Source organism: Adiantum capillus-veneris, chromosome 27 (assembly GCF_014529385.1).
Source record: "Adiantum capillus-veneris isolate H3 chromosome 27, ASM1452938v2, whole genome shotgun sequence".
NCBI lineage: Eukaryota > Viridiplantae > Streptophyta > Polypodiopsida > Polypodiales > Pteridaceae > Adiantum > Adiantum capillus-veneris.
The window spans coordinates 64926897-64946264 of record NC_140957.1 but is presented as its reverse complement, the minus strand read 5'-3'; positions in this window follow the sequence as shown (position 1 = coordinate 64946264).

Below are 19368 nucleotides of genomic sequence, written 5' to 3'. Positions count from 1 at the left end.
CATCATTTGCTTCCTCGAGCAATAGCTTCCATGGTGCTCACGGACATGACAAATGGTTTGCTTCCACCACCACATACTCCGCACACCAAAAGCATACATATTCTCTTACCCACGGCATTTGCACCGAAGACCACTAGTGAGGGTGATCAAAGGTCATCACAGGAACGTCGCACCGCTTGTGAGACCAATGTTGACATTTGGGTGGATGGCCATTTGTACCCTTATGATCCTATAAGCCGCTTCCATCCACCGTTTAATAGCCTTTCCACATTTCTTCAATTTCTTGGGAGGGGAGAAGCAGGCTTATTGCAAGCGGCTGTGTATGGGTGCAGGTGCTTCTTTGCATATGTGTATGCACGAGTGTCAAGCTCTTCACCTCAAGACGACGGCATTACAAGAGAGTGTTGCCTCTTCGGAGAGGGTAGTTAAAAGTCTTGAACAACAAATGCAAGAAAAGGAGTCCCACATCCAGAAGCTTACCAACACCATCACATACTTGAAAGAAACACCCCTTGGTGCAAGGGAACGCAAACGCCCGTATTCATCCATTGAAACTTTTGCACATTCCGGAGGAGCACGCAAACGATGAGTTACAGCCACAAGGTGATTTGGTCTTTACTTGCATGATGCATTCTTACTTCACACTATTTTCTAACATTTATGTTTATTTGTTTCCAGAAACTTCATCCAGGAGGCATGCGGTGGAACAAGCCAAGATAATCGAGTCAACCATCTCACTAGTTGTCTCAATACCGAGGATGTGATTTCTATCTTACAATCACCTGGAGGTAAGCACATTAAGGATGCACTCACCAAGGACCTTATGCGTAAATTAAGAAATGTGGTTAGTGATGATGATGTTCAACAAGCTTGTGATGAGGCTGCAATCAACACCAAAGCCTATCAGGCTACTTTTCAACTCCTAAAGGATGCCCTCAAAGAACATGGCATTGTGGAAAACCTATTTCCCGTTCCTCACAAGGTCAAGCTTGCAAAGAAGGCCACAAACGAAGATGTGTTCTCCCGCATTGAGACATACCTACACATTGAGGACACAATGCCAACTTCCCTTTATGCTTCGTGCGCAACAAAGACAAGGGGAAAAGGTAAGAAACAATCCATAAGACCATCGGAGAAGGGCTTTCCTTACACAATGTGGAACAATATTTTCGTGGATCTTAGAAGGCTTCAAGAAGCCATGCTTAGATTTTATGAGTTACGTGAAGAAGGTGAGACACTTTACTTTTTTCTTTGGTATTATTCTTATCATTGATGCTGAATTTTAAGGTCTTAGCACTATTTATTTTGTACTGCTTGGCACAAAAGTCGCTTTTGTGCTGAAACTCGATGAGTTTCAAATAGTGAAAGGCCGAAGGTTAGAGAGGCTAAGTGTCACTCTAATGAACGAGGCCCTTCTGCAAACCAAGCGAAGGGATTCAATCGAGCCATATCCCACCCTATCTTTTAGCATGCAATCAGAGAAAGACATTTGGTGGTTGGGTGCTATTGAGGTGCCCAAAGAGACCAATGGAGTACTTTCATGGATTTTTGAGATAACTCCATGGATCACAGAAGTAATACACTCCCAAATTGCAAGTCAGAACTTGGAGATTGAGGGCTTTGGTAGTTATGATGTGGAGTGGCACTTAGGTGGGGATTTGAAGACCATAAAGTGTTTGCTTGGATGCAAACAAGGGGCTTCTTCTCTCATGCCTTGTCCATTTTTCACTCGAGGGTACAAACCTAATGGACAAAAATCACATAAGAGCACTGCAAAGGCCGGTTACATGGTTCCATGGCAAGGGCATGGAGAACAAGGGTTAGATTGTCGTGATGTCGGAGATGAAGGTAGAGAATGGGAAGCGTCTATTCTCAAATGTCCCATGCTCAATGCCCCAGAGCTTGATCAAAAGGACCACGCTTGGAATCCAATCTTTCGATTTCCTCTATCGAATGTACATTTTTGTACATTACACGCATTCATGCGCATTTTTGATAGGCTATTGAAGCTCCACATTGACTATTCTTTCACAATGAGACCGTTGGAAAAGTCCCTGGAAGCGATCGAAAGAGTGGAGGTACTCTTGAATTCCATTGTCTGTCACGGTGTAAATGTGTCTATAGTTGCTGCAAAGAACACAGGGGAGGCCCATGAAATTGCTCAACAAGTGTCAATGAGTGGACAAAAAGCTAGACACTTTTTGAAGAGAGTTTCCCAAGGAAATCCAAGTCGATATGATGCTCAAAACAGCTCCAACCAGCAGGCAGATAACCTTTGGGAGCTTTGGAAGGAGTTATGTAAAGCTACTACTGACAATGATTCAAATGGCAAGCTTGCAAACAAGCGCAAGAAAGTTTGGGCCCATTTTGATAAAATGGTCAATCTTATGGGCCTTAACAGCACAACAGAAGAAAAACGTCAATCATTTCAAGAAGCTTTAGCAGATTTTACCAAGGTCTTCACCCTTTCTTGGGGTGAAAATAACATCACACATTACATGGTAAGTCATTCATGGTGTATTCATTACAAGGGATTGTTTTTATTTAATAATGTGGATCGTTTACTCATGTGAACAACATATCTTGTTTGCACATGGTGCATTTTTTATGCACAAGTATGGATCGCTTGAAATTTTTAGCACCTAAGGCATGGAGAAGTCCCATTATCGAGCAAAGGGAGTGTACTTCAAAAATACTCGACATAGTGGTGGAATGGTGCAATCCAATTATTTGGAGGAGATGTTCAACTGGTTTTTTCGCACAACATTTTCTCGTAAGCTCACAATGGAGTGTGCGTGACAATCCAAGATTGCTATTGAAGAGCGCAAATGAAGTCGTCAAGAGCATAGCAACAAGTGGCAAATGTCGCAAGGTCGCACCAAGCATGCTGCATGGCGGCGATGCAGAGTGCGACAAGGGTCAAAGTGGATACTCCGGGAGTCACTAAACGTGAACGCAGGGTCCAACTCTTAGCGAATGGTTTATTTAAAAAATAATACTTCTTTTAAAAAAAGTAGTGTGAACAGGGCCCTTTTTAAATGGGCCCTTATAAATATTGCATGCTCTCATAAATCACTCATTTCTTAAGAACAGGTGAGCTCTTACCAACGAAATGGCGCGCACCAAACAAACCGCGAAAGAGCATCTGCCTGCCAACAAAAACACCCTCCAAGGATGTGAGAAGCCGTCATGGCTTAAAGGAACAAAAAAACGGCCACGAACACCTGGCTGTTCCAGGAACTCTTGTAGTAGTGGGCATGGTGGTAGGGCACGAGAGTCATCAAGGATTGTTGAATCTCCACCTCCTCAAGATATAACACCTAGAAAGAGAATGAAGCAACATGCCCAATGCTGGAGAGAAGCAGAGGCCCAGCAAACATTAGAGTCCGATAGGGAGCAGCCGTCGCGCCCCCAATCACAAACAGGACCATCCAGGACTCGGGTGGTCCATACAGACACCGAATCAGAGAGTGAGCCACCATGGCTACGATAAAAAATACCGCGCACACACCGGGTGGCCGTTGGGGGGAAGACATTGCCTCAAGGCCAGGGAGCTCTTCCCACATGACAAGATCGGCAACCAAGGGAAGAAGAAGAATCAGAAGAGGCTCCAGAACCAGTCCCTAAGCATGTAAATAGGCGCAAGTCTAAGTTTTTCACAAAGCCTAGCTAAATGCCGCCCGCCAGCAAATGTGCAAGTGCCCCCAAGACAACCGCAGTGGCGCTGAAAAATAGCAAGGGCATTTTCAGAAATCCGCCGCTACCAGAAGACGACGGAGCTCTTGATTCGACGCGCCCCCTTTGCTCGCACTATGAAGGAGGTGCTTCAAAGCTATGGAAATCAGTATAGAATGCAAGCAATAGCGCTAGAGGCTATTCAAGAAGCTGCAGAGGCCCACATCATTTCAGTGTTGGAAGATACCAACCTATGCGCCATTCATGCAAAGCGAGTGACAATACAGCCAAAAGATATGCAGCTTGCACATCGATTGCGACGAGACTTCGAGCATTAGCCGAAGTTATCCCTCTTTTTGTATTGCACACCCTTATCTTTGTAATGATTTGACTTTCCAATGACAATATGATCAACAGTTGTGTCTACTCTGTCTATTATCTTTGTAATTTCATGTTCTCTATGTAATTGCAGTCAATTTCAGTAAATTTGTGCATTTTAAGTACCCTTGGGGGTAGATAAGCCTATAAGGGGCCAAAAAAATCCTGGCCACAAGGGCGCGCAAATGGCCCATCCAAAACTGATGGATGGGCCATTTGCGCACCCTTGTGGCCAGGACTTTTTTCTGCCCCTTTTAGGCTTATCTACCCCCAAGGGTACTTAAAATGCACAAATTTACTAAAACCTATTGGTTTTGCATCAATATTTTATATGGATCCTTGTGGACACCTTTTTTTGGTCATTTCAAGCTTTGATTTCCTTATAGGATATCAAAACAAATAAAATATTGTGATACCAAGTGTCTATGCAACATTAATTTGGATTTTTCAAATGTCCAATGTAATTGGACTTTTTGGTGGAGGGGTGTACTAGGTAGAGCTAAAGCAGGTGATAGTGTGCTGGAAAATTCATTTCATAATTGATTTCAGCTTTTCTAGTGTCCTTGAGTCTGAACATATGCTGGAATTGCCATAAAAAGGGTGCATTTAAATGAATGATGCAAAACCAATCCATTGCAGTATATTTGTGCTTTTTAAGTACCCTAGGGGGTAGATTGGCTTATAAGGGGCAAAAAAATGCCTGGCCACAAGGGCGGGCAAATGGCCCATCCAAAACTGATGGATGGGCCATTTGCGCGCCCTTGTGGCGAGGTCTTTTTCTGCCCTTTTTAGGCTTATCTACCCCCTAGGGTACTTAAAATGCACAAATTTACTAAAACCTATTGGTTTTGCATCAATATTTTACATGGATCCTTGTGGACACCTTTTTTTGGTCATTTCAAGCTTTTAATTCCTTATAGGATATCAAAACAAATAACATATTGTGATACCAAGTGTCTATGCAACATTAATTTGGAATTTTCAAATGTCCAATGTAATTGGACTTTTTGGTGGAGAGATGTACTAGGTAGAGCTAAAGCAGGTGATAGTGTGCTGGAAAATTCATTTCATAATTGATTTCAGCTTTTCTAGTGTCCTTGAGTCTGAACATATGCTGGAATTGCCATATGAAAAGGGTGCATTTAAATGAATGATGCAAAACCAATCCATTGCAGTATATTTGTGCTTTTTAAGTACCCTAGGGTGTAGATTGGCTTATAAGGGGCAAAAAAATGCCTGGCCACAAGGGCGCACAAATAGCCCATCCAAAACTGATGGATGGCGCATTTGCGCGCCCTTGTGGCCAGGCCTTTTTCTGCCCCTTTTAGGCTTATCTACCCCCAAGGGTACTTAAAATGCACAAATTTACTAAAACCTATTGGTTTTGCATCAATATTTTACATGGATCCTTGTGGACACCTTTTTTTGGTCATTTCAAGCTTTGAACTCCTTATAGGATATCAAAACAAATAACATATTGTGAAACCAAGTGTCTATGCAACATTAATTTGGATTTTTCAAATGTCCAATGTAATTGGACATTTTGGTGGAGGGGTGTACTAGGTAGAGCTAAAGCAGGTGATAGTGTGCTGGAAAATTCATTTCATTATTGATTTTAGCTTTTCTAGTGTCCTCGAGTCTGAAGATATGCTGGAATTGCCATAAAAAGGGTGCATTTAAATGAATGATGCAAAACCAATCCATTGCAGTATATTTGTGCTTTTTAAGTACCCTAGGGGGTAGATTGGCTTATAAAGGGAAAAAAAATGCCTGGCCACAAGGGCGCGCAAATGGCCTATCCAAAACTGTTGGATGGGCCATTTGCGCGCCCTTGTGGCCATGCATTTTTTTGCCCCTTATAGGCTAATCTACCCCCTAGGGTACTTAAAAGGCACAAATATACTGAAATTGACTGCAATTACATACAGAACTTGAAATAACAAAGTCACCAATCAAAAAACATCTCATATCACCAATTGAAACAATTTTCAAGATTGACAAATCAAATTCAAAAGAATTTGCAATATAGAGAGACAATTCCAAATATTTTGCATTCGTTCCAACACAGTGATTTTACATCATGTATCTGAGGAGTTCATAATTTTTTTGACCATTTCCTGGCGCCTATTTTGCGTGTAAGGACACTCCCCAGTCAAGAGGGACTGCGCTATGGCATTTGGGTCAGTTGAGCCAATGGAAGCATGTATCCCTATCTGGGCAAGCACTTTACCACGAAAGCCAGTGCCAAACGCTGTGCATACATGGGATCTACGCACTAGGAACACTTGATGCGCAGTTTGAGCAATGGTGCTCAAACACAAAAACTTGCTCAAAGCTTTTAACGACCAAGTCATAAAATGGGCTTGGGGAGTAAATTCATTATGGATAATGGCCACATCGCTAGGGGGGAGTTGTCCTAAGTAATGCGCAAGGGAAGCTTGAGGTCCAAAGCCCGTCCGCTTGCCACCTGTCCTTGCAGCAAAATCATCAACCTCCACAACATCCTGTCATAAACCTATGAAGGTAAAGAAAAAATACAATATAGGATAAAATAGTAACATGAAAATTAGGATACAGTTTACCTCCTGCTCCTTGTCGTCCTCCTTCCTGTTGCCCTTTGCATCCAAGTCAATGCTCCCATGCACCACAGATACAAGCTTTGGATCATCAGATAGGAGGTCTCATAATGGCATAGGCATCCTAGAAGCCTCAACCTTGGCTTGGGTGACTTGGAAATCTTCATCAGCCACGTGCAACTGCTCTGCTGCCAGGACCTCCGCACATACAACTGCAATAGTGTCAGCAACAGAGTCCCCATCTGGCAAGAGCTTGCCTTCTAGGGCATCTAGCGTACTGTCTAAGGGACATTTGCTGCTGTTGCATAGCACGCTCAAGCATTCATCCATGCGCAGGCCAAATGCTTTTTCCAAATCATGTAGGAACACATACTCCTCCCCATCCACTAACACTGAGGAGAAGCGGCTGATTTCTACCTCTGGGATTGCCACATCCGTCATAGGTAGTGGCACTGGAGTGTCACTAGGGCCAGCCGCAACTATGTATTTCTCAACCACTTCCTCAAGACCCCTAGGGTACTCGAGGCGGTTTTCTTTTCCTTCCGCTACAAGGTTCATGGGGATAACCTGCCGCTCCTTGGTGTCCTTGATAAAGGACCCAACTTGAAGGTGTGGTAAGCGGAGCTCCTCCAAAACAGGTTCCTCGCTCACCAAGAAGATAAATGTTGCGATCTGAGAAAGGTACTCCACCCCCAACTTGTGCTTCTTGAGAGCTGACACCCCAGGGGCTTGCTCGTCCAAGTAATAGCCTGCATCGGTTGCAATTTCTTGGAATCGTTGCAACCGCTTGGAGAATGGGCGATCACCTTTGTGTATATAGCGAAAAGATCGCAAGGCACTCAGATCCTTGCATGTGGGGGGATAGATACAGAATATTTTATGATGTGCTCCTCCATGAACGCAGAAATCTCCTCAAATGCATCCATGTGAAGGGAAACTGTGGCGTCAAGGTCAGGGAGACGAGTAAAAAAGGTGTGGAGGTCCAACTTCCCTTTGTATTTGGTGTCCTCGAGGAAGAGGATGAAGCGTGACAAAGGGGTGGACGTGGGTGCAGAGGTAGAGACTGTGGCAGCATCCATGTCTAACCTGGTGTGTGGATAGAGAGTGGAGGAGCTCAAGAGTTGCAAAAGTGAAAATAGTGAATGAGTTAGGTGGCCCCCCTTTTATAATGGACCCTTTTTTTAAAACATAAAAAAAAAGGCACTTTCACTAAAAAATGATTTCTCATCCCAATCAACACCAAAGCCTATCAGGCTATTTTTCAACTCCTAAAGGATGCCCTCAAAGAACATGGCATTAGTTGTGGAAAACCTATTTCCCGTTCCTCACAAGGTCAAGCTCGCAAAGAAGGCCACAAACGAAGATGTGTTCTCCCGCATTGGGACATACCTACACATTGAGGACACAATGCCAACTTCCCTTTATGCTTCGCGCGCAACAAACACAAGGGGAAAAGGTAAGAAACAATCCATAAGACATTCGGAGAAGGGCTTTCCTTACACAATGTGGAACAATATTTTCGTGGATCTTAGAAGGCTTCAAAAAGCCATGCTTAGATTTTACGAGTTACCCGAAGAAGGTGACACACTTTACTTTTTTCTTTGGTATTATTCGTATCATAGACGCTGAAGTTTAAGGTCTTAGCACTATTTATTTTGTAGTGCTTGGCACAAAAGTCGCTTTTGTGCTGAAACTCAATGATTGTCAAATAGTGAAAGGCCGAAGGTTAGAGAGGCTAAGTGTCACTCTAATGAACGAGGCCCTTCTGCAAACCAAGCAAAGGGATTCAGTCCCACCCTATCTTTTAGCGTGCAATCAGAGAAAGACATTTGGTGGTTGGGTGCTATTGAGGTGCCCAAAGAGACCAATGGAGTACTTTCATGGATTTTGGAGAGAACTCCATGGATCACAGAAGTAATACACTCCCAAATTGCAAGTCAGAAGTTGGAGATTGAGGGCTTTGGTAGTTATGATGTGGAGTGGCACTTAGGTGGGGATTTGAAGAGCATAAAGTGTTTGCTTGGATGCAAACAAGGGGATTCTTCTCTCATGCCTTCTCCATTTTACACTCGAGGGTACAAACCTAATGGACAAAAATCACATAAGAGCACTGCAAACGCCGGTTACATGCTTCCATGGCAAGGGCATGGAGAACAAGGGTTAGATTGTCGTGATGTCGGAGATGAAGGTAGAGAATGGGAAGCGTCTATTCTCAAATGTCCCATGCTCAATGCCCCAGACCTTGATCAAAAGGACCACGCTTGGATTCCAATCTTTCGATTTCCACTATCGAATGTACATTTTTGTACATTAGACGCATTCATGCGCAGTTTTGATAGGCTATTGAAGCTCCACATTGACTATGCTTTCACAATGAAACCTTTGGAAAAGTCCCAGGAAGCGATCGAAAGAGTGGAGGTACTCTTGAATTCCATTGGCTGTCACGGTGGAAATGTGTCTATAGTTGCTGCAAAGAACACAGGGGAGGCCCATGAAATTGCTCAACAAGTGTCAATGAGTGGACAAAAAGCTAGACACTTTTTGAAGAGAGTTTCCCAAGGAAAGCCAAGTCGATATGATGCTCAAAACAGTTCCAACCAGCAGGCAGGTAACCTTTGGGAGCTTTGGAAGGAGTTATGCAAAGCTACTACTGACAATGATTCAAATGGCGAGCTTGCAAACAAGCCCAAGCAATTTTGGGCCCATTTTGATAAAATGGTCAAGCTTATGGGCCTTAACAACACAACAGAAGAACAACGTCAATCATTTCAAGAAGCTTTGGCGGATTTTACCAAGGTCTTCACCCTTTTTTGGGGTGAAAATAACATCACACATTACATGGTAACTCATTCATGGTGTATTCATTACAAGGGATTGTTTTTATTTAATAATGTGGATCGTTTACTCATGTGAACATCATATCTTGTTTGTGCATGGTGCATTTTTTATGCACAAGTATGGATCGCTTGAAACTTTTAGCACTCAAGGCATGGAGAAGTCCCATTATCGAGCAAGGGGAGTGTACTTCAAAAATACTCGACATAGTGGTGGAATGGTGCAATCCAATTATTTGGAGGAGATGTTCAACTGGTTTCTTCACACAACATTTGCTCGTAAGCTCACAATGGAGCGTGCGCGACAATCCAAGATTGCTATTAAAGTGCGCAAATGGAGTCGTCAAGAGCATAGCAACAGGTGGCAAATGTCGCAACCGGGGTCCAACTCTTAGCGACATGTTTATTTAAAAAATAATACTTCTTTTTTAAAAATTAGGTTGAACAGGACCCTTTTTAAATGGGCCCTTATAAATATTGCATGCTCTCATAAATCACTCATTTCTTAAGAACAGGTGAGCTCTTACCAACGAAATGGCGCGCACTAAACAAACCGTGAAAGAGCATCCGTCTGCCAACAAAAACACCCTCCAAGGATGTGAGAAGCCGTCATGGCTTAAAGGCACAAGAACATGGCCAGGAACACCTGGCCGTTCCAGGAACTCTTCTGGTAGTGGGCATGGTGGTAGGGCACGAGACTCATCAAGGATTGTTGAATCTCCACCTCCTCAAGATATAACACCTAGAAAGAGAATGAAGCAACGTGCCCAGCGCTGGAGAGAATCAGCGGGCCAGCAAACATCAGAGTCTAATAGGGAGCAGTCGTCGCGCCCCGAATCACAAGCAAGACCATCCAGGACTCGGGTGGTCCATACAGACACTGAATCAGAGAGTGAGCCACCATGGCTGCGAGAAAAAATACCGCGCACACACCGGGTGGCCGTTGGGGGAAGACATTGCCTCAAGGCCAGGGAGCTCTCCCCACACGACAAGATCGGCAACCAAGGGAAGAAGAAGAATCAGAAGAAGATGCAGAACCAGCCCCTAAGCATGTAAATAGGCGCAAATCTAAGTTTTTCAAGAAGCCTAAACGCCGCCTACCAGCAAATGTGCAAGTGCCCCCAAGACAACCGCAGCGACGCTGAAAAATAGCAAGGGCATTTGCAGAAATCCGCCACTACCAGAAGACGACGGAGCTCTTGATTCGACGCGCCCCCTTTGCTCGCACTATGAAGGACGTGCTTCAAAGATATGGAAATAAGTATAGAATGCAAGCAATAGTGCTAGAGGCTATTCAAGAAGTTGCAGAGGCCCACATCATTTCGGTGTTGGAAGATACCAACCTATGCGCCATTCATGCAAAGCGAGTGACAATACAGCCAAAAGATATGCAGCTTGCACGTCGATTGCGACAAGACTTCGAGCATTAGCCGAAGTTATCCCTCTTTTTGTATTGCACACCCTTATCTTTGTAATGATTTGACTTTCCAATGACAATATGATCAACAGTTGTGTCTACTCTGTCTATTATCTTTGTAATTTCATGTTCTCTATGTAATTGCAGTCAATTTCAGTAAATTTGTGCATTTTAAGTACCCTTGGGGGTAGATAAGCCTATAAGGGGCCAAAAAAATCCTGGCCACAAGGGCGCGCAAATGGCCCATCCAAAACTGATGGATGGGCCATTTGCACACCCTTGTGGCCAGGACTTTTTTCTGCCCCTTTTAGGCTTATCTACCCCCAAGGGTACTTAAAATGCACAAATTTACTAAAACCTATTGGTTTTGCATCAATATTTTATATGGATCCTTGTGGACACCTTTTTTTGGTCATTTCAAGCTTTGATTTCCTTATAGGATATCAAAACAAATAACATATTGTGATACCAAGTGTCTATGCAACATTAATTTGGATTTTTCAAATGTCCAATGTAATTGGACTTTTTGGTGGAGGGGTGTACTAGGTAGAGCTAAAGCAGGTGATAGTGTGCTGGAAAATTCATTTCATAATTGATTTCAGCTTTTCTAGTGTCCTTGAGTCTGAACATATGCTGGAATTGCCATAAAAAGGGTGCATTTAAATGAATGATGCAAAACCAATCCATTGCAGTATATTTGTGCTTTTTAAGTACCCTAGGGGGTAGATTGGCTTATAAGGGGCAAAAAAATGCCTGGCCACAAGGGCGGGCAAATGGCCCATCCAAAACTGATGGATGGGCCATTTGCGCGCCCTTGTGGCCAGGTCTTTTTCTGCCCCTTTTAGGCTTATCTACCCCCTAGGGTACTTAAAATGCACAAATTTACTAAAACCTATTGGTTTTGCATCAATATTTTACATGGATCCTTGTGGACACCTTTTTTTGGTCATTTCAAGCTTTTAATTCCTTATAGGATATCAAAACAAATAACATATTGTGATACCAAGTGTCTATGCAACATTAATTTGGAATTTTCAAATGTCCAATGTAATTGGACTTTTTGGTGGAGAGATGTACTAGGTAGAGCTAAAGCAGGTGATAGTGTGCTGGAAAATTCATTTCATAATTGATTTCAGCTTTTCTAGTGTCCTTGAGTCTGAACATATGCTGGAATTGCCATATGAAAAGGGTGCATTTAAATGAATGATGCAAAACCAATCCATTGCAGTATATTTGTGCTTTTTAAGTACCCTAGGGTGTAGATTGGCTTATAAGGGGCAAAAAAATGCCTGGCCACAAGGGCGCACAAATAGCCCATCCAAAACTGATGGATGGCGCATTTGCGCGCCCTTGTGGCCAGGCCTTTTTCTGCCCCTTTTAGGCTTATCTACCCCCAAGGGTACTTAAAATGCACAAATTTACTAAAACCTATTGGTTTTGCATCAATATTTTACATGGATCCTTGTGGACACCTTTTTTTTGTCATTTCAAGCTTTGAACTCCTTATAGGATATCAAAACAAATAACATATTGTGAAACCAAGTGTCTATGCAACATTAATTTGGATTTTTCAAATGTCCAATGTAATTGGACATTTTGGTGGAGGGGTGTACTAGGTAGAGCTAAAGCAGGTGATAGTGTGCTGGAAAATTCATTTCATTATTGATTTTAGCTTTTCTAGTGTCCTCGAGTCTGAAGATATGCTGGAATTGCCATAAAAAGGGTGCATTTAAATGAATGATGCAAAACCAATCCATTGCAGTATATTTGTGCTTTTTAAGTACCCTAGGGGGTAGATTGGCTTATAAAGGGAAAAAAAATGCCTGGCCACAAGGGTGCGCAAATGGCCTATCCAAAACTGTTGGATGGGCCATTTGCGCACCCTTGTGGCCATGCATTTTTTTGCCCCTTATAGGCTAATCTACCCCCTAGGGTACTTAAAAGGCACAAATATACTGAAATTGACTGCAATTACATACAGAACTTGAAATAACAAAGTCACCAATCAAAAAACATCTCATATCACCAATTGAAACAATTTTCAAGATTGACAAATCAAATTCAAAAGAATTTGCAATATAGAGAGACAATTCCAAATATTTTGCATTCGTTCCAGCACAGTGATTTTACATCATGTATCTGAGGAGTTCATAATTTTTTTGACCATTTCCTGGCGCCTATTTTGCGTGTAAGGACACTCCCCAGTCAAGAGGGACTGCGCTATGGCATTTGGGTCAGTTGAGCCAATGGAAGCATGTATCCCTATCTGGGCAAGCACTTTACCACGAAAGCCAGTGCCAAACGCTGTGCATACAAGGGATCTACGCACTAGGAACACTTGATGCGCAGTTTGAGCAATGGTGCTCAAACACAAAAACTTGCTCAAAGCTTTTAACGACCAAGTCATAAAATGGGCTTGGGGAGTAAATTCATTATGGATAATGGCCACATCGCTAGGGGGGAGTTGTCCTAAGTAATGCGCAAGGGAAGCTTGAGGTCCAAAGCCCGTCCGCTTGCCACCTGTCCTTGCAGCAAAATCATCAACCTCCACAACATCCTGTCATAAACCTATGAAGGTAAAGAAAAAATACAATATATGATAAAATAGTAACATGAAAATTAGGATACAGTTTACCTCCTGCTCCTTGTCGTCCTCCTTCCTGTTGCCCTTTGCATCCAAGTCAATGCTCCCATGCACCACAGATACAAGCTTTGGATCATCAGATAGGAGGTCTCATAATGGCATAGGCATCCTAGAAGCCTCAACCTTGGCTTGGGTGACTTGGAAATCTTCATCAGCCACGTGCAACTGCTCTGCTGCCAGGACCTCCGCACATACAACTGCAATAGTGTCAGCAACAGAGTCCCCATCTGGCAAGAGCTTGCCTTCTAGGGCATCTAGCGTACTGTCTAAGGGACATTTGCTACTGTTGCATAGCACGCTCAAGCATTCATCCATGCGCAGGCCAAATGCTTTTTCCAAATCATGTAGGAACACATACTCCTCCCCATCCACTAACACTGAGGAGAAGCAGCTGATTTCTACCTCTGGGATTGCCACATCCGTCATAGGTAGTGGCACTGGAGTGTCACTAGGGCCAGCCGCAACTATGTATTTCTCAACCACTTCCTCAAGACCCCTAGGGTACTCGAGGCGGTTTTCTTTTCCTTCCGCTACAAGGTTCATGGGGATAACCTGCCGCTCCTTGGTGTCCTTGATAAAGGACCCAACTTGAAGGTGTGGTAAGCGGAGCTCCTCCAAAACAGGTTCCTCGCTCACCAAGAAGATAAATGTTGCGATCTGAGAAAGGTACTCCACCCCCAACTTGTGCTTCTTGAGAGCTGACACCCCAGGGGCTTGCTCGTCCAAGTAATAGCCTGCATCGGTTGCAATTTCTTGGAATCGTTGCAACCGCTTGGAGAATGGGCGATCACCTTTGTGTATATAGCGAAAAGATCGCAAGGCACTCAGATCCTTGCATGTGGGGGGATAGATACAGAATATTTTATGATGTGCTCCTCCATGAACGCAGAAATCTCCTCAAATGCATCCATGTGAAGGGAAACTGTGGCGTCAAGGTCAGGGAGACGAGTAAAAAAGGTGTGGAGGTCCAACTTCCCTTTGTATTTGGTGTCCTCGAGGAAGAGGATGAAGCGTGACAAAGGGGTGGACGTGGGTGCAGAGGTAGAGACTGTGGCAGCATCCATGTCTAACCTGGTGTGTGGATAGAGAGTGGAGGAGCTCAAGAGTTGCAAAAGTGAAAATAGTGAATGAGTTAGGTGGCCCCCCTTTTATAATGGACCCTTTTTTTAAAACATTAAAAAAAAGGCACTTTCACTAAAAAATGATTTCTCATCCCAATCAACACCAAAGCCTATCAGGCTATTTTTCAACTCCTAAAGGATGCCCTCAAAGAACATGGCATTAGTTGTGGAAAACCTATTTCCCGTTCCTCACAAGGTCAAGCTCGCAAAGAAGGCCACAAACGAAGATGTGTTCTCCCGCATTGGGACATACCTACACATTGAGGACACAATGCCAACTTCCCTTTATGCTTCGTGCGCAACAAACACAAGGGGAAAAGGTAAGAAACAATCCATAAGACATTCGGAGAAGGGCTTTCCTTACACAATGTGGAACAATATTTTCGTGGATCTTAGAAGGCTTCAAAAAGCCATGCTTAGATTTTACGAGTTACCCGAAGAAGGTGACACACTTTACTTTTTTCTTTGGTATTATTCGTATCATAGACGCTGAAGTTTAAGGTCTTAGCACTATTTATTTTGTAGTGCTTGGCACAAAAGTCGCTTTTGTGCTGAAACTCAATGATTGTCAAATAGTGAAAGGCCGAAGGTTAGAGAGGCTAAGTGTCACTCTAATGAACGAGGCCCTTCTGCAAACCAAGCAAAGGGATTCAGTCGAGCCATATCCCACCCTATCTTTTAGCGTGCAATCAGAGAAAGACATTTGGTGGTTGGGTGCTATTGAGGTGCCCAAAGAGACCAATGGAGTACTTTCATGGATTTTGGAGAGAACTCCATGGATCACAGAAGTAATACACTCCCAAATTGCAAGTCAGAAGTTGGAGATTGAGGGCTTTGGTAGTTATGATGTGGAGTAGCACTTAGGTGGGGATTTGAAGAGCATAAAGTGTTTGCTTGGATGCAAACAAGGGGATTCTTCTCCCATGCCTTCTCCATTTTACACTCGAGGGTACAAACCTAATGGACAAAAATCACATAAGAGCACTGCAAACGCCGGTTACATGCTTCCATGGCAAGGGCATGGAGAACAAGGGTTAGATTGTCGTGATGTCGGAGATGAAGGTAGAGAATGGGAAGCGTCTATTCTCAAATGTCCCATGCTCAATGCCCCTGACCTTGATCAAAAGGACCACGCTTGGAATCCAATCTTTCGATTTCCACTATCGAATGTACATTTTTGTACATTAGACGCATTCATGCGCAGTTTTGATAGGCTATTGAAGCTCCACATTGACTATGCTTTCACAATGAAACCTTTGGAAAAGTCCCAGGAAGCGATCGAAAGAGTGGAGGTACTCTTGAATTCCATTGGCTGTCACGGTGGAAATGTGTCTATAGTTGCTGCAAAGAACACAGGGGAGGCCCATGAAATTGCTCAACAAGTGTCAATGAGTGGACAAAAAGCTAGACACTTTTTGAAGAGAGTTTCCCAAGGAAAGCCAAGTCGATATGATGCTCAAAACAGTTCCAACCAGCAGGCAGGTAACCTTTGGGAGCTTTGGAAGGAGTTATGCAAAGCTACTACTGACAATGATTCAAATGGCGAGCTTGCAAACAAGCCCAAGCAATTTTGGGCCCATTTTGATAAAATGGTCAAGCTTATGGGCCTTAACAACACAACAGAAGAACAACGTCAATCATTTCAAGAAGCTTTGGCGGATTTTACCAAGGTCTTCACCCTTTCTTGGGGTGAAAATAACATCACACATTACATGGTAGCTCATTCATGGTGTATTCATTACAAGGGATTGTTTTTATTTAATAATGTGGATCGTTTACTCATGTGAACATCATATCTTGTTTGTGCATGGTGCATTTTTTATGCACAAGTATGGATCGCTTGAAACTTTTAGCACTCAAGGCATGGAGAAGTCCCATTATCGAGCAAGGGGAGTGTACTTCAAAAATACTCGACATAGTGGTGGAATGGTGCAATCCAATTATTTGGAGGAGATGTTCAACTGGTTTCTTCACACAACATTTGCTCGTAAGCTCACAATGGAGCGTGCGCGACAATCCAAGATTGCTATTAAAGTGCGCAAATGGAGTCGTCAAGAGCATAGCAACAGGTGGCAAATGTCGCAACCGGGGTCCAACTCTTAGCGACATGTTTATTTAAAAAATAATACTTCTTTTTTAAAAATTAGGTTGAACAGGACCCTTTTTAAATGGGCCCTTATAAATATTGCATGCTCTCATAAATCACTCATTTCTTAAGAACAGGTGAGCTCTTACCAACGAAATGGCGCGCACTAAACAAACCGTGAAAGAGCATCCGTCTGCCAACAAAAACACCCTCCAAGGATGTGAGAAGCCGTCATGGCTTAAAGGCACAAGAACATGGCCAGGAACACCTGGCCGTTCCAGGAACTCTTCTGGTAGTGGGCATGGTGGTAGGGCACGAGACTCATCAAGGATTGTTGAATCTCCACCTCCTCAAGATATAACACCTAGAAAGAGAATGAAGCAACGTGCCCAGCGCTGGAGAGAATCAGCGGGCCAGCAAACATCAGAGTCTAATAGGGAGCAGTCGTCGCGCCCCGAATCACAAGCAAGACCATCCAGGACTCGGGTGGTCCATACAGACACTGAATCAGAGAGTGAGCCACCATGGCTGCGAGAAAAAATACCGCGCACACACCGGGTGGCCGTTGGGGGAAGACATTGCCTCAAGGCCAGGGAGCTCTCCCCACACGACAAGATCGGCAACCAAGGGAAGAAGAAGAATCAGAAGAGGATGCAGAACCAGCCCCTAAGCATGTAAATAGGCGCAAGTCTAAGTTTTTCAAGAAGCCTAAACGCCGCCTACCAGCAAATGTGCAAGTGCCCCCAAGACAACCGCAGCGACGCCGAAAAATAGCAAGGGCATTTGCAGAAATCCGCCACTACCATAAGACGACGGAGCTCTTGATTCGACGCGCCCCCTTTGCTCGCACTATGAAGGACGTGCTTCAAAGATATGGAAATAAGTATAGAATGCAAGCAATAGTGCTAGAGGCTATTCAAGAAGTTGCAGAGGCCCACATCATTTCGGTGTTGGAAGATACCAACCTATGCGCCATTCATGCAAAGCGAGTGACAATACAGCCAAAAGATATGCAGCTTGCACGTCGATTGCGACAAGACTTCGAGCATTAGCCGAAGTTATCCCTCTTTTTGTATTGCACACCCTTATCTTTGTAATGATTTGACTTTCCAATGACAATATGATCAACAGTTGTGTCTACTCTGTCTATTATCTTTGTAATTTCAAGTTCTGTATGTAATTGTAGTCAATTTCAGTAAATTTGTGCATTTTCAGTACCCTTGGGGGTAGATAAACCTATAAGGGGCCAAAAAAATCCTGGCCACAAGGGCGTGCAAATGGCCCATCCAAAACTGATGGATGGGCCATTTGCGCGCCCTTGTGGCCAAGACTTTTTTCTGCCCCTTTTAGGCTTATCTACCCCCAAGGGTACTTAAAATGCACAAATTTACTAAAACCTATTGGTTTTGCATCAATATTTTATATGGATCCTTGTGGACACCTTTTTTTGGTCATTTCAAGCTTTGAATTCCTTATAGGATTTCAAAACAAATAAAATATTGTGAAATCAAGTGTCTATGCAACATTAATTTGGATTTTTCAAATGTCCAAATTAATTGGACTTTTAGGTGGAGGGGTGTACTAGGTAGAGCTAAAGCAGGTGATAGTGTGCTGGAAAATTCATTTCATAATTGATTTCAGCTTTTCTAGTGTCCTTGAGTCTGAACATATGCTAGAATTGCCATATGAAAAGGGTGCATTTAAATGAATGATGCAAAACCAATACATTGCAGTATATTTGTGCTTTTTAAGTACCCTAGGGTGTAGATTGGCTTATAAGGGGCAAAAAAGTGCCTAACCACAAGGGCGCACAAATAGCCCATCCAAAACTGATGGATGGGCCATTTGCGTGCCCTTGTGGCCAGGCCTTTTTCTGCCCCTTTTAGGCTTATCTACCCCGAAGGGTACTTAAAATGCACAAATTTACTAAAACCTATTGGTTTTGCATCAATATTTTACATGGATCCTTGTGGACACCTTTTTTTGGTCATTTCAAGCTTTGAATTCCTTATAGGATATCAAAACAAATAACATATTGTGAAACCAAGTGTCTATGCAACATTAATTTGGATTTTTCAAATGTCCAATGCAATTGGATTTTTTGGTAGAGGGGTGTACTAGGTAGAGCTAAAGCAGGTGATAGTGTGCTGGAAAATTCCTTTTATAATTGATTTCAGCTTTTCTAGTGCCATTGAGTCTGAACATATGCTGGAATTGCCATAAAAAGGGTGCATTTAAATGAATCATGCAAAACCAATCCATTGCAGTTTATTTGTGCGTTTTAAGTACCCTGGGGGGTAGGTTGGCTTATAAGGGGCAAAAAAATGCCTGGCCACAAGGGCACGCAAATGGCCCATCCAAAACTGATGGATGGGCCATTTGCGCGCCCTTGTGGCCAGGCATTTTTTTGCCCCTTATACGCTAATCTACCCCCTAGGGTACTTAAAAAGCACAAATATACTGAAATTGACTCCAATTACATACAGAACGTGAAATAACAAAGTCACCAATCAAAAACCAATTCATATAACCAATAGAAACAATTTTCAAGATTGACAAATCAGATTCAAAAGAATTTGCAATATAGAGAGACAATTTCAAATATTTTTTATTCCTTCCAGCACGGTGATTTTACAT